The sequence below is a fragment of the Lasioglossum baleicum genome, chromosome 4 (genome assembly GCF_051020765.1).
Source record: "Lasioglossum baleicum chromosome 4, iyLasBale1, whole genome shotgun sequence".
NCBI classification, from domain to species: Eukaryota; Metazoa; Arthropoda; class Insecta; order Hymenoptera; family Halictidae; genus Lasioglossum; species Lasioglossum baleicum.
In genome coordinates, this window is record NC_134932.1 from 10437451 (window position 1) to 10452601 (window position 15151).

The 15151-nt window shown below is 36.6% G+C and overlaps 1 protein-coding gene across 5 annotated transcripts in view; it reads right to left on the minus strand.

The window, feature by feature from the left end:
• The window catches only part of LOC143208209 (putative fatty acyl-CoA reductase CG5065), a 75616-nt gene that overhangs the window by 55413 nt on the left and 5052 nt on the right, over positions 1–15151 (minus strand). The window lies entirely within an intron of this gene.

Sequence of the window (15151 nt, forward strand, 5' to 3'; positions counted from 1 at the left end):
TGTGAAAGTGGAAAAACAGATCCCACGAATGTTTGCCTGTTCCGTTGCACAAGCTCGACCTTCGCACGCATTTTCGATTTCGATTCGTGCAACGAGCGAGGTTCTATTGTGTTTAAATTCGTGAAAAGTTATATATAACAATAAAATGATTATTTCGGTTTTAATGGAATTGTGGCTTAAGTAACCGCGATTACAGCCACGTCTCCCGTGACCTACACCGGTATTCGCGTGAATGATGATCCGCCATTCGAAACGGTCAAATCACTCGGCTAATTACGTTCCGCACGTGCGATTAACTAAACGACCGGCCAGTTCATTACTCCTCAACGGAAAAGCCACTCGACCACCTTGATCTGAATTCTTCGAAAATGTAGTAACCCGACAGAGAAAAGGTACGTAAACGATAAAATCCAGTGTACTGTGTCGCCAGTGCTGACAGTGCTCCATGAACGAAGTTTAACGCAATGTCCCCGCGGACTGTAATTCCAGTCGGTCATGAGGCATGTTAAGTGCTCTCTCTTTCATAACATCCTGTGATGTTAGAAGTGATCTAACGAGGGCCCAGTCGGTTGTTTGAAGGGCGTCGGGTTGCCGAATTCTCGCTAATATTATGCTTTCCCGTAGACATGATCCCAACAAAAACATCCTGTAAACAGGAGCAAAATTCCTATGGCCGTAAAAAGTTGTGAGATCCAACAAAATACGGCCAAGTTCGTTAGCTTAGAAATACCTCTTGCAATACTGAAAAAAAGCGTTTGTAAACATTAGTTTAAAAGAACGCTATTTAATTTTTAAAGAGTTACATGGAGGACTAAATTATTATAAACTTGGCCGCTATACCTAACACCTTTTATGGCCATTGATTAAAAAGTAACGGCCAAGTTTGAATAATTTAGCCCTCCATGTAACTCTTTAAAAATTAAATAGCGTTCTTTTAAACTAATTTTTACAAACGCTTTTTTCAGTATTGCAAGAGGTATTTCTAAGCTAACGAACTTGGCCGTATATTGCTTGATCTCACAACTTTTTACGGCCATAGGAACTTGGCTCCTGTTTACGGGATGTTTTTGTTGGGATTTCATCCATTTTTGTTGAAATTTCATCAATTATCAAGTAGGTATTAAAGAAAAAAAATCCTTTTCTAATCTGCAAGACAAAATCCAAATTCAATGTATCGAAGATTAGCACTCTGCCGGCGACACTCGGATCCGTTTGCCCCTCGCCGCTATAGACGATGCTCGGTGCAGTTTCTTTTGTCTACGTTAGAGCGATTGTTTTTTATTCATAAGTATTTGTTGCGACTTCGAAGCTAATGAAACGTATACTTATGTATGTTATGCTGCTATGTTCTATCCTACGTACCTATTTCATAATGTTTTTTTTTTGTTAATACCACCCCTTTAAGGTGTAAAATTTCAAACTTTGATAATTATTCCTTTGAGTGTTTGTTATGGTGGACGTATGTAACAAATTTCAAGCTTGTAGGTCAATGGGAAGTACCCAAAAGGTTTTGATGATCTGTCAGGCAGTCAGTCAGTGACAAAAGCGATTTTTGAGGTCCTATATCTCGGAACCTACTAATGTTGGAGGATTAATATTTTGTCAATATTGAGACATGATAGCATTTAACAAGTGCACGAAATTACATCTCTCCATCTGCCTCCAGTGCCGAGTTATAAGCCTCTAAAAAACGGCTAAGTTGTTTCGTGTAAAAGGAGGTAGTGCGAGAACTTGGCTGGTGCACTACCGTGCACCTAGATAATGGAGATCCGCATACACAGGTAATGTTATGTATTTATGACAAAAACGGATACGAGGCATATAAAACATTAGTGTCTCCGTAACTGTCGTATCGTTGGATCTAGAATTCGAAAAAGTTTCAATTTTTTGCGTCGCTTGCATTAACGTCAGTCTCGCCGATAGTACTCGACTCCTCATCTGTACCAGGAACGTAACTCGAATCTGCGAGATAATTTACGCTCTGTATTGTGACTATACAAATCGCAACAAGGTGAACGCGTTGATAAAGAATGAATCGGTAATACTAAATGCGAAACGCGCTTCTATCGGAAACCTTGCACACAAATGCGTTTCAAATGCGTCAAGTCGCAAAAATGCATTGAATTTTCTATAACGGATGTGATTACTGCCGTAATACCCGTTATTTAGCGACTAATATAAGTAGCCATTTTCTTCAGGAAGTCTATTAGGGGAGTAGACTCGTTTTTCCGGGATTGCAAGGGTGCGGGATGCGCGTTCTCGTTTCCCAATAACACAAAACTGGGGTTTTTCAGTAGTCAAAAACACTGGATAAAAGAACGATCTAGGCCGCCATCGCCCACAAAAATCCTATTTTTTCGTTTACAATGCGTAATTTGCATTATTCGGCAGCGTAATTTGCATTACTCGAAAGCATACAGCTGTACATGTACATAGCTATTTTTATAACTACATGCTGCCGAATAATGCAAATTACGCCTCAAAAACGTAAAAATAGGACTTTCGAGGGCGATCGCGGTCTAGATTCGTCTTTTATCTAGCGCTTCTGACTACTGAAAAACCCCATCTTTTACATTATTTTGCATTATCGAGAAACGAGAACGCGCATGCCGCACCCCTGTAATTCTGGAAACGAGTCTTGAACTTTTTGTACTAGGACTTAGCTGTGATATACAATGTCGCGATACAACACAAAAAATGTATTTCTGATTATTGATTTGTATTGCGATAAATGATGATGTATGTAATTATACAGTTTTTATGCAGCCTTTTTTTTGGTTATGACGAGTTTGCATATGCTTCGATACACCAAAAAAATGTTTAACATTCGTCTAGGACACTCCAAACAAGGAGACTAGTATCATGAATTACATAAACTGCTAATCTTTTATCTATAATCTATAGAACGCAGTGACAAGATTTAGTTCTAGTTCATAGACGAGGAGTATGATAAATTTTCGTTACAAAAATTTCCGATTGAAATCATAATAGTAAGTTGTCCCATAAGCACTTAATGAACATTTTCGAACGTGAAAAGGCAAGTCACAAACATTAATCTGTTGCATATCGTTTTATAAATTACGGAATGTGGGATAAAATACATAAGACCCTAGTCCAGGTTCTTATTTTGTATTTTACTTTTTACAAATTGTATAAAAGAAAAATCGCATTGCTTATTGCAGCAGTGTCGTCAGGTCGCCAGCAATCGAGGGGAATCAAGTACCCCCTCTCTGATGACCAGTCCAGTCTACGGCACGGGCACTGTGGCTACGGTTTTAGTGGGGGACGTTGGAGTGTGCGCATGGTGCTGGAATGGGATAGTGGAAGGGGAAAAAGAGGGAAATGTGTGAGCTCCGTTTGGAGCTCAACTGGCGACACTGTATGGCAGGCAGTTCCAACCAGCGTCTCCACCGAGCAAAAATATTTCGTACTAGAATATACAAGAAAAGGTACTAGATTTGAAAAAAAGTACTAGGTTTTTGAGTTCCTTACGTTTTATTCTAATTAGGGGTATTGTATATACTCTATATACCGCTTATATGCCTATGTACCATAATATTACAGATAAACTCAATATAAAACTGTTAAATTCTATTTTATTCTATTATTAAGAAAAAAGAGTTCGTGAAGCAGTGTTCCGATATCGTCCAAGATTTTTCGTACGATGGATGGCCGCTGGTGGCGCTGCGCGGAAAAAACAGTAACGTATCTATGATGACGAGGTAGTAGAACCCTACGCCCTGCGCCTTGACTTGAGACAGTTATATTGGCGCGAAAGTACCGAAACAATCTGTTCCGAACAAAAAAACTGTAAGACGTGTCCTACAAGTTACAAAATATACACAAATACACATGTTATACATTCATTTTTCAGAATCAAATCATACAAATCTTTTCAAATTCACGAAAGTACTAGATTTGGTGGTGAACGTACTAGCAGTGGAGACACTGGTTCCAAGGAGAAGCCCCGGGGCACGAGAGCCACGTGCCGCACGACGACGCAGCGTCGTGATGCACACGCATACATTGTGGAACTGTCTGCCTTATGGGACTCTGGGTACAGAATAACAAATAACATTTCCGAAAAACGATGAAACTTTAATGATTGCAAAATGTCTTAGTTTACGTGTTTTTATAAAAAGGCAACAAATAACAAACAATTCAAAGAATAACAAACTATTTATACATAATCAAAATATTCTCAATTTATTTGGTACATATGAAACTATAAAAATATGACAAAATAAAATCTGCTGCGTACAAAAATCAATGAATGAAAAACAAACTAAAATCCGTAAAACCTTTTGAGATCGTTGACACGTTGCTTGCATCAATAAAAACAAATATCGCTACCCTAATAGCAACTAGTAGCAACCAACTTGTTACTTTATGTTAAAGCTAACGCTTCTACCTTTCAGAGTTGGGCAAAAATTTAATCAACGATTGACGACTAAATTTCTACTTCAATCGTTGATCGCAATTAACAATTAATCTCCTCGTTTTAGTCATTAATTGTGGTTGACGATTAAATACTTATTAATCGTTAATTGCGATTAAATTTCTACTTTAGTGCTTTTATGCTTGAAGTTATTATTCCTGGAAAGCTACGACCATGTTTTCGTCGAAATATATTATTATTTCTGTCAATTTTTCATCCGCTCTCTGCTCCCTCTCTCTCTCCTTATTACAATTTAAGGATAGACCGTGAGGCCATTAACTTCAACAATTGATAAAATCATGCGATTTTTCGATGATTCCTGTTTTTAATCAACGATTGACGATTAACTTCATCAATCGATTGGATCAATTGTCGATTTTTCGACGATTTCTTTTTTTAATCGTACACATTAATCAATCAAGATTAAAATTTTAATCGATTAATACCCAACTCTGCTACCTTTATAATGTTACTACATAGAACGCTAAGCTCTAAAAGTGAAGCCACGTGAGTTTGAACTCTGACTCAAAAGACTCGATATAGGCAGCAACAACAATGCTCCACTATCATAACATCGGTGGGATATGGACTGTAAATCTGCAGCCAGCACGCTAGGTTATTTGCACACCGCCGACATCTAGCTCCTCCAGAGGTAGAAATATTTGCCAGTATAATTCTTCTGATCCATTGCAAGCTGCAAACCAAATAGATCACTCAAATACGTTTATGCCGAAATGATCGTCGCTTCAGATGCTGTCTTCCCAAACGCTGCCTCCTCTACTGTATTCCAACTTAAACCATATACATATGTAACAACTTTCAAATATCTAATATCAAGAGTAGAATATATTCTATAATAAAGATGGAAATGCACTTGTAATGTGTTGTATGATTCGCTAATTCCCGAGCTCTCGGTTTTGACGCACTGAGAAATGCGGGGGTAAATTAATTGACTTGCCTTAAGAACCGCGTTTCGAAACTTCTTTCAGAATACTTACGATCAGAAGGGAATAATACCCAATCTCACAAGATTCGTGTTCAGTTTTTAACTAAGCCCGTGGTGGCCAAGCTCGAGCCTTTTATATAGTAGTGAAATTGCTCAGAAAATGGTAGTGGGGGTAAACGGAAATCTGGTAGATATGTCTGTTTCCCAGATGTGTGCACTTTCCCATAAAGGGGAAAACTGTTTACATACTTGGGCATGCGAGCTGGACCTCCTGCATGGACACGTGGTTCCAAGAAGGGAGTAAAAATTACGTAGGCAAAGCCTCCGTACGTAACACAGTCAAACCTGTTTCAGTGCGGTCTATTTTTATGCGATTTTTTTTGTGCGATTTCTTTTTATGCAATATATAAATGTCAGATCAGATCAGCAGGATATCTCGGAAGACGTTGTCGTTATCAAAACAGTGTTCCTGCAAAAGTTGTTTGGTATGACAGGCTACATTACGTAGTATTAGTGGTTTTCTTGTGGGTGGGGACCTTGATTTTTTTAAATGTCAACGAGACATAAGGAAAGGAAAAATGCAGCACAATTTCGAGCTGAATTAAAGCTCCCAGTAACAGCAAGACGTGTGCAACAACTTTTAAATTCTTCTGGAAAAAAATGCAACGTAAACCAGGCCTTAAAGAAGTACATAAACAGGCCCGTCTTGATTTCGCACGGGCGCAAAAGACAGTGACTTTATAGAAATTTCGGTGAGCGTAGGGCAGGGATGGGCACGGGGTAGGTGCGCCTCTCGAACTCCTGCTTCCTCCAGCAACCTCCCTTCCATGCAGCGCGCGTTTGTATTCGCATGTGCTATCATATTGTTCAGGAGCGTACCTTTCACAAAGCTAATATGGAATAGCAAAAATCGAAGGAGTAACGATCTGAAATTTTTTTTATTGATTGAACGCGACTTCCGACTATTCGAGAACCAAAAATAGAATCAAACTGATTTAATTAACCCTGACAATGTGACCTTCCTACGTCACCGCCAATGGTCTTCTACGTATTTCATCTTGTGAATATCGCCGATCGATTCATTTTGTATGCCACCACTCGTGCCTTTTTTATTTGGCGCATTCACGAAACATTCCTGAATTAGCTATCAAAAAACCATCGCTATATGTGTAGGTGACTATGACGCGTTTAAACTGGTTCTAGTGGCGTCGCGATGAAACGTTTCAGATCCAAAGTTCGTTGGTATCGGTGGCCATTTATGAGAAAGGTGGATGCGATTTGAAACAGTGAAAAGATTCAGAGAATTTAAAAACACCGATGTATTATTTTCAACTTACTAAAGTTATTAAGAATTCTACTAATTAGTGAAGTCTACATATAAAATTAATTAAGTCTACTAATTAGTTTCGCCCGCAAAAGGTTTTGCAATTCTAGCATGTCCTAATTTGGCTGTTTCATGAGTCTGCTTATTTATGATGATAACGACTTCTTTCAAACGGCGAGGCTATGGGACAAGACGGATTGTATCGAAACCTGTTTATCGATATGTAGACATATTTAAATGTGAAATACTCTCTAGGAAAAACTCAGTCCACAAGTTGAGAAACTGATTCGCATCGCAGATTTCTTACTAGAGTACTAGACTCAGGAACAAAAATTGTTGCGCCGCGCCGCGCCGCACGGTGGTCCCATTTGGCCAAAACACGGAAAAAATCTATAAAAACCAAACTATCCAACAAATCTGTTTGAAAATTTGTGGAAAATGTTTATCTATTTATTAATTTATTAATTTTTTTATTAAAATTTTTTTACTTGGGCCCGTAATGAAAATTCAAAATACATATGCGTTTTGTAGATCTATGCTAGTTAAACATGCGCTGAATATTTCATCGAGATGGGTTGACGCAAGGAAAAAACGACACGCATCGAAAGATGTACGAATCTGTGGATTTTGAGCAGAAACTGAACAAAAGTCGTGTAAAACTACGATTTTCACCATTTTTAACCGCTTGTAGCTTGTGCGTATGTTAATCGATTTCGATGAAATTTTCAGTATATACAGGGTGTCCCGTAACTGGTGGTACAACCGTGTAGGAGGTGATTCTACGTGAGAAATTGAATCGAAAATGTAGAATCAAATTTTTTCATATGACCCTTTATTTTCGAAAAAAATAAGTTTGAAAATTTAATTAAATCTGTCTGTAAATAGTGTAAATAGAAAATCTGTCCATCGATCCATTGACAACGCTTACGAACAAGAATGGTGGTGATCTACAATGAAATCTGCCGAGCTGAAGCTGGTCCAAGTGCACGCGTACTCGACAAATTTTCACTTATTTTTTCGAAAATAAAGCGTCATATGAAAAAATTTTATTCTACATTTTCGATTCAATTTTTCACGTAGAATCACCCCCTACTCGGTTGTACCACCAGTTACGGGACACCCTGTATATAACCAACATAAATCTACTAAACGTATATTTTAAATTTTCTTTACGGAGACAAATAAAAAAAATTTCAAGTGCCTTTTTTTACGTAATTGCTATTTTTTCAAAAATGCACGTTACTTAGTAAACAAATGCTTCTAATTGATTACAAAAAATCAGTTCGTGTGATAAAAGTGTAAAAAAGTTATTCTGTTATATAGTTAGAAAAAAATAGTCTCAGTGCCAAGATTGCAGGAGTTTGCAGCTGAAACCTGGTGGATATGTACTTTAAATTGTGTTGCATAATTTGCAACAAGTTTTATCTTGACATTTTTTGACGTAAAAATGTAAACTTTAATTCTACTATTCAAAATTGTACCCCTTTTTTCAATTTGTGTTTTAGGTAAATACAGATGACACTTACATTAACTATATCTACGTTAAATAAATCAAATTATAATATTGTTCAAGTGTTTTAATGTTTTAGATTCTTGTGGCTGCGTTTATACATATGTATAGACGCATTTATAAGCCAAAATCGCAGGTTTCCTGTTTCGACTATCTAGTAAACTAAATTGCAATACCTAATATTCGAAAAATTGATTTTTTGCGCCGTCCGTATCTTTCTTGCGCTCTTCACTTAGCAAATGAAATTAGCTGCGGCATTCGGCAAATTAATTTGGCTAAGTGACGCGACTAGGGAATTATAACGCTTTGTAAAACGAAAAAGAAAACAAAGTATACAGTATACACATATAGTATGTATACGTATAAAGCACATGTATTCATATAGAGATCGTCGCTTTCACAGGTGGTTCATTGATCAGTGAAAAGCGTCGCCAAGCAGGTCAACCGTGTACATATTGGTTTATTAGAGCGAGATCAAAAATAGGGACGGATTCCAAGAGCGCAGAAAACAAAGAGCTCGATCAACGAAAGGTATGAACGTTCGATTAATTCTGCTAACTTTATTATACTGTAAAAATATAAATGATAACGCTGTGAAGCTTCAATGCGAAATCTGCATTCCTTGGAGAAACGATTCAGTAGTTCCTCTGAGATTCGTAGATTGTTCAAGATTAAAACGTCTAATTCGTAAAATTAAGACAAACACGTTATTACTACAATTACCGATTGCGAATGACCTAGTCTCAATTAGACTCCTGCATGAGATGACAAACAATTGGTGAACTGTTCGCGGTTATTTCGCGAACTTCGTCCAAGTTGTTATAGCAGATGGCAATATCGGGTCCAGTAACATAATTCGACGTCATCGGTCGTCAATGTTGGTACAAAATGAATAACTTGTTAGAAATAGAGCGTTTGCCTTAGTTTTGGGTACGACATTCAAGTATTTTCTAAATCCCCTGTAAACCGAGAGCTACGATCTCAAATCTAAGTTATCCTGATCTTGGACTATTGAATAGTAATCTTGATAAAACTTCGAAGTGTTTCGAATTTCCATATTTAGCCCACAAATTAAAAGCACAATCCATTAAAAAGGAACTTATACGTTTAAAAAACCATCGATCTAATGTTTCCATAATTAGCTGAAATACATGATTAACAAGTCAGATTGATTTAATAGTCAAATACATCTGAAACTTCGACATTTTTCGAGTTGAATCAACACGATCTGTTGCGCAGACTGATTATCTTATTTACTTGAAACTTGTCGGACATCATGCTGAAGATGTTCCTTCATTTGCAAAAATCGTTTTCTGCTCTAAGCTCTGAAACCTTTCTTTCACGTTCATATTTTTGTAGAATTCGTTTATTCTGAGCAACAGCTGAATGTATCAAAGCATATAATCTAACACGATGATATAATGTCCACTTCATCATTCATCAAAACAGCCAATGTCCAAAGTCCTCGGAAAGCTGTACAAATCGTGCATAATATAAGAATAATCTATTACCGGTTTGAAAGTTTGGATTCACTCTGCGAATTGGCGGAAACAAAGATGTGCATATGTTAAGCCAACAAACCTAAGTAACCTCAAAGAATGACATTAATTAATAAGAGGCAAGAGCTAACAGTGCCGAGGAGCGTATCCAAAAATATTAGCTTTGACTCAGACGGCAACTCGGCGCGCAATAAAATTTTCTGAAAATCGGCCAGCAAGTCGAAAAAAAAGAATTTTTTGATGGATGCTGTGCGAAAATGATTTCGGAAAAAGTAGTTGATTATATGTATTATACACTTACGCCATGAAAAGACAATAAATATTATATTTATCGCTAAATCTCGCATGCGATGAATAATAATAAATGAATTTACGTCACCGTAAATTGCTCGTGTGGCAATTTCCCCTAATTTTATAATAAAACTCAGCGAATCTTTGGAACCTTCCCACTGTAGAAGTTGTTGATTAAGTTAAAGATGGGTAATAAACGTCTCCTTTTCATCGGTACGAAAATTGCTAAAAATCAACAAGCCAAAACGATTTCGATGACGCACAATCGGTCACGTTTGTCACGCGTGCTTCTAGGAAAATCCTGTTTCCCTCAGTATTTTATTGTAAAACGTACAGTTTGAAAAATGTACACGAAAAAAATGCAGAATATATGCAGAACATTAGTTGAATGTGGCGAGGGAAACAGTTTCAAATGAGTTACACGTAAATCATCCAAGTCATCACAATAAAAGTCAGCGTGCCTTATAAATAATGTATCAACAATTTGCCGTGTGACATAGAATTTCCAATAAACTCCTTTGGAGATTGTTTGCTTCATTATAATACAAAATCATGCGTGGACATATTACTGAAGAAACGTATTGTTTAAACTCATGTTTCCATAAATTAGTCCACAAGTGCACGAGTTATCAGAGGTGTAACAGCATTTCTAAGAAAACGCATTCCTAACGCCGCTTGCAACGAAATTAACTCGCGCGAAAACTAAAAAACCTTTTCGAGCATACGAATCTGGAACACGGCCTTACTTTCGAACATAAAATTTAATATGGAAATATGTATTATGCCAACAGACAAAACACGTTTGTTTGTTCCGCGGAATAATGGTTCGGTTCGGCTATTATTGAGCTCGATCTATATGCATAGAGGCTCAGTCTCATACAACTGGGACAGTGTGCTTATATGTACCTCCCTTTCCGTGAAAATTTAGGGTAATGTCCAAGGAAAAAGGTTAAGTAGTTTAGACGGCTCCAATTTTCCGTGACCACAATTTTCCCATCGACGTAACACCTAACTTTTCATTTCGACAGAACCGCGTATTTCTGCGACCATTAAGTAGGTTAATTCCTCCGAAGTGTAGTTAGATTTCTTGCTAGAACCAGAGTTGGCCAGTAATCGATTGTTCTCCGAGAGTACTTTTGCAATTGACTAGGGAAAGTAATCATGGCAGTCATGATTATGAATAAATGAATCTTTTAAGAATATAAAAGTACAAATTTAAGAATACAATCATGAATAAACGAATCTTTTAAGAATATAAAAGTACAAATTTAAGAATACAATCATGAATAAACGAATCTTTTAAGAATATAAAAGTACAAATTTAAGGATACAATCATGAATAAATGAATCTTTTAAGAATATACAAGTACAAATTTAAGAATACAAACTTGTGCTACTGAAAGTGAAATGAATTGTACATTTTCACTGTAGACACATTAGTGCAAGTAGATTATGTTCAAACAAAGAACTATGTATGTGCACACGAGCAATTATACTCGTCTTTATGAAAGTCTCGTTAAAAATATGTCCTTGCTGAAAACGTGCATAACGAAGTAATGTGACTGTTACACGGACTGCATGTTAATGATACAACATATTTCGAGGATTTTTACTCGGGAAAAGAATTATGTATGATAATTGAAAAATTACTGTTATGTGACGTTTCCAGATATGTACATATGTACCAAGAACTATCAACGTCAGATTACCATGTGTGGAGAGCACACAAGCTAAGAAAAATTACAATATATAATTACATATGGCACGCTACTTCCGTGTAGTTTTTATACCGAATAATTATGAGAAATCCGTGACCCGAGTTTATTTTGTTGGTCAACGTTAAATAACACGCCGTAGATCGAAACAAATCATCCGGAATGTAGACAAGTCTGAGTCAGAGAATGAATTATAACTTGCATTCTTCTCGAGCAGGACCATCGTTAATCAACTACCAAAGTAATTCTACTCCTCCGTGATAAAACTGGATCGCAAACGATAAAGATCATTAGAGGAGCTTCAAAGATTCAGTTTAGAGAAATTTATTACTCCAAAGAATGATCGCTTGTTCCGACGCATAGTTACATATTTCAACCGATACCAACATTATAAATTATAAGATAATGAAGGCGATAGAAAGATGATATTGAATACTTTCGATGTGAACGCAAGTGGTGAAACGAATTTTTTAAATATTCTACAATTAAAACTACGACTGTAGTCATGATCAGAAATAATTTAATGACCGCAGACTAGTATCAACGAAAGAAATACTTCCTCTTGATTACAGTTTGCGGTTTCGTTGCCGACAAAACTGATAAGGCGGGGATCGAATTTCTACAGATGAAAATGTACTAAGAGAGATTACGTGGAATAGCAGACCGACGACGATTTTATGCAGTAAAGATATTGTCAGTGACTGGAGAACTTGTTGTCATGTTTCAGTAGACCCCAGGGCCAATTCGATCGAGTATATTAACGGCTTATGTCTTGAAGGTACTGTTAAGAGCACCACTTTCATTCAAGTGCTACTATCACTCAAATATATTTGAATCTCCCATTCCATTTCATTTAATCGAATCACTATGCATATGTACCTACAGTGGGTAAGGAAAGTATTCGAACGCCCTTTAAAACAGAATAACTTTTTTATAATTGTACCAAACGACCTGATTTTTTATAATCAATTAGAAGCATTGGTTTACGAAATGATATGCAAAAATGATTTCCCAAAAATTAAAATTTACAAGCATACATGCACAAATAAAAAAGGCATTTTTTAAAACTTCTTTATTCGGGTTCTTAATGAAAATTTATAATATATGTTCTGTAGATCCATGTTAGTTATACACGTGCTGAAAATTTCATCGAAATCGGTTGACGCAGGAAAAAACGACACGAAAGATGTACGATTCTGTGGATTTGAAGTGTATGTTAATCGATTTCGATGGAGTTTTCAGCATGTGTATAACTAACATAGATCTACAAAACATATTTTAAATTTTCATTACAGGCCCAAATAAGAAAGTTTTGAAGCATCTCTTCTTTATTTTTGCATGTAACCTCGTAAATTATAATTATTGGAAAATCATTTTTGCATATCATTTCGTAAACCAATGCTTCTAATTGATTATAAAAAATCAGGTCGTTTGGTACAATTAACAAAAAGTTATTCTGTTTTAAAGGCCGTCCGAATACTTTTGTTACCCACTGTCTGTCCTCCTAAATATTCATTCTGAATCGGCGTGTTACGTAATGTCATTTAACTCTTCCTATTTTAAGAAAATGTTTCTTCTTAATGAATCATTTCTAGACGTTGCAAATATAACATTTTTCGATTTAATCGTGCTACAATGTAACTGGACATACAAACAAGCAAAAAAGGAGTTATGAAATATTAATCAAGTGTGTACGTATAAATTACGATTAAATCTCGTGCGTATATGTGCTCGAACAGAAAGTGCTCGAACAGAAAGATGTATTCGATTTCCGGCAGCGTGTCCCGTGGAGCATTATATCTTTAAAAGAGACGATTTTACACGAGAGAGTGAGAGAGAGAGAGACGTTAGTAGCACGATGGACATGCACTTATCGTATAAATTGTTACACGCCGATAAATAAATCAGCCCGGGAATCGACTGTCCTGAGACTAACTTATTTAGCATAATCCCAAATATATTAGCTAATCGCTCGGGATGCCCTGTGCGACGCTCAATTCTGCGGGAATAATTTATGTACGGGTGTTGCGAGCACCAGGCCTGTATTTTTTATGCCCCCGGTTCCAAGAAACTCGGAGATGCTCGGCGAAAAACAATTTCGCACGGAGTGCTGGAATTTTAAGGACGACCGAAAATTCGTAGGTTCCATTCTCTTTCCGCCGTAAAACAATCAATTTCATTCTAAATTCGAATCCTTACGTCCCATCGTACGCATCTTCACTCTCCCCTTTGGAACTGCATTTACGATGTGCGTCCTTGTGTGTAACTACGCCATTGGGTAACGGAGACACGCTCGTATATTAATTAGGAATTTAGCTCGTCGATCCTTCTGAGAAGTCGCGCGAGTAAATATTAAAGTGAGTACTACTCGGTTTTTACACCATGACCTGCATTTACGTGGCTATCGTGCGCATACTAACCCAGACGCGCGGGATATCAATCTCCGTTCAACACTCCCGAAAATACTCGAGTCAGTCAAAAAACTCTCTGTACATCATTTAAAAGTGTATTCTGCTATTTAATTTTCAACAGATAATGTTCACTTGCATTTTCATTGACCCTGGGACGCACCGGTGAATTCAGCTCACAATGTCTAGATCAAAATATCTATTACACTGCCCGAAATTACCATAAAGCCACCTGATTTTTTGGTGAAATCTTATAATTATGTCATAGTAATGAGAAGCTGATGCACGATAGCATTTTCAGATTAATAAAAGAAACCATTTACATGATTACATTTATAGATATATTATTTATTTACAGAAAAACGTAAAGTTATTGTCGAAAATATGATTGTCGAAAATTTCTTCTATATTTACAAATTAAATGGAAACGTTCTTAAAGGATACAGTTTCTGAAAAAAGTGCTAGATCCAGAGTTGTACAGTTCAGAGTGATGCACTTGATGGCGTCCGTCTTAATTGATCATATGACCGAGTGAAATCCTAATACAAAATAAAGAGTCAAAGGTATTGTGGATAACTTGAGAGTAGCAGTAAAAATAAAAAAAAAAATGAAAATTTCTAATATAGCGTGAATGTAATGTTCAATTTACAATTAGAGTGACATTTTATGTTTTCTTATCTTTACTTCTATTCTGAAGTTACAAAACTTTTTTCTCCTGCATATTTTTTCTATAAATTTGAGCCTATTTTCCCATAGTAAATTACTGATTATAAATACATGATGCGCTCCAGGTCCGGCAACTGCTAAATCCGGCAAGTTCGACTTATTATTTCCAAATTTAATGAACCTTGAAAATCGACCTCAAGGTCGATTTCAAGGATGCCATCAAGTGCATCACTGATCTAGCACTTTTTTCAGAAACTGTATCCTTTAAGAAATAATTATCCACAAACGTTTCCATCTCCAGAGGTTGAGGGGTGCTTTCTACCCCTAAAAAGCGTATTTAGCCGAAACAAAAAA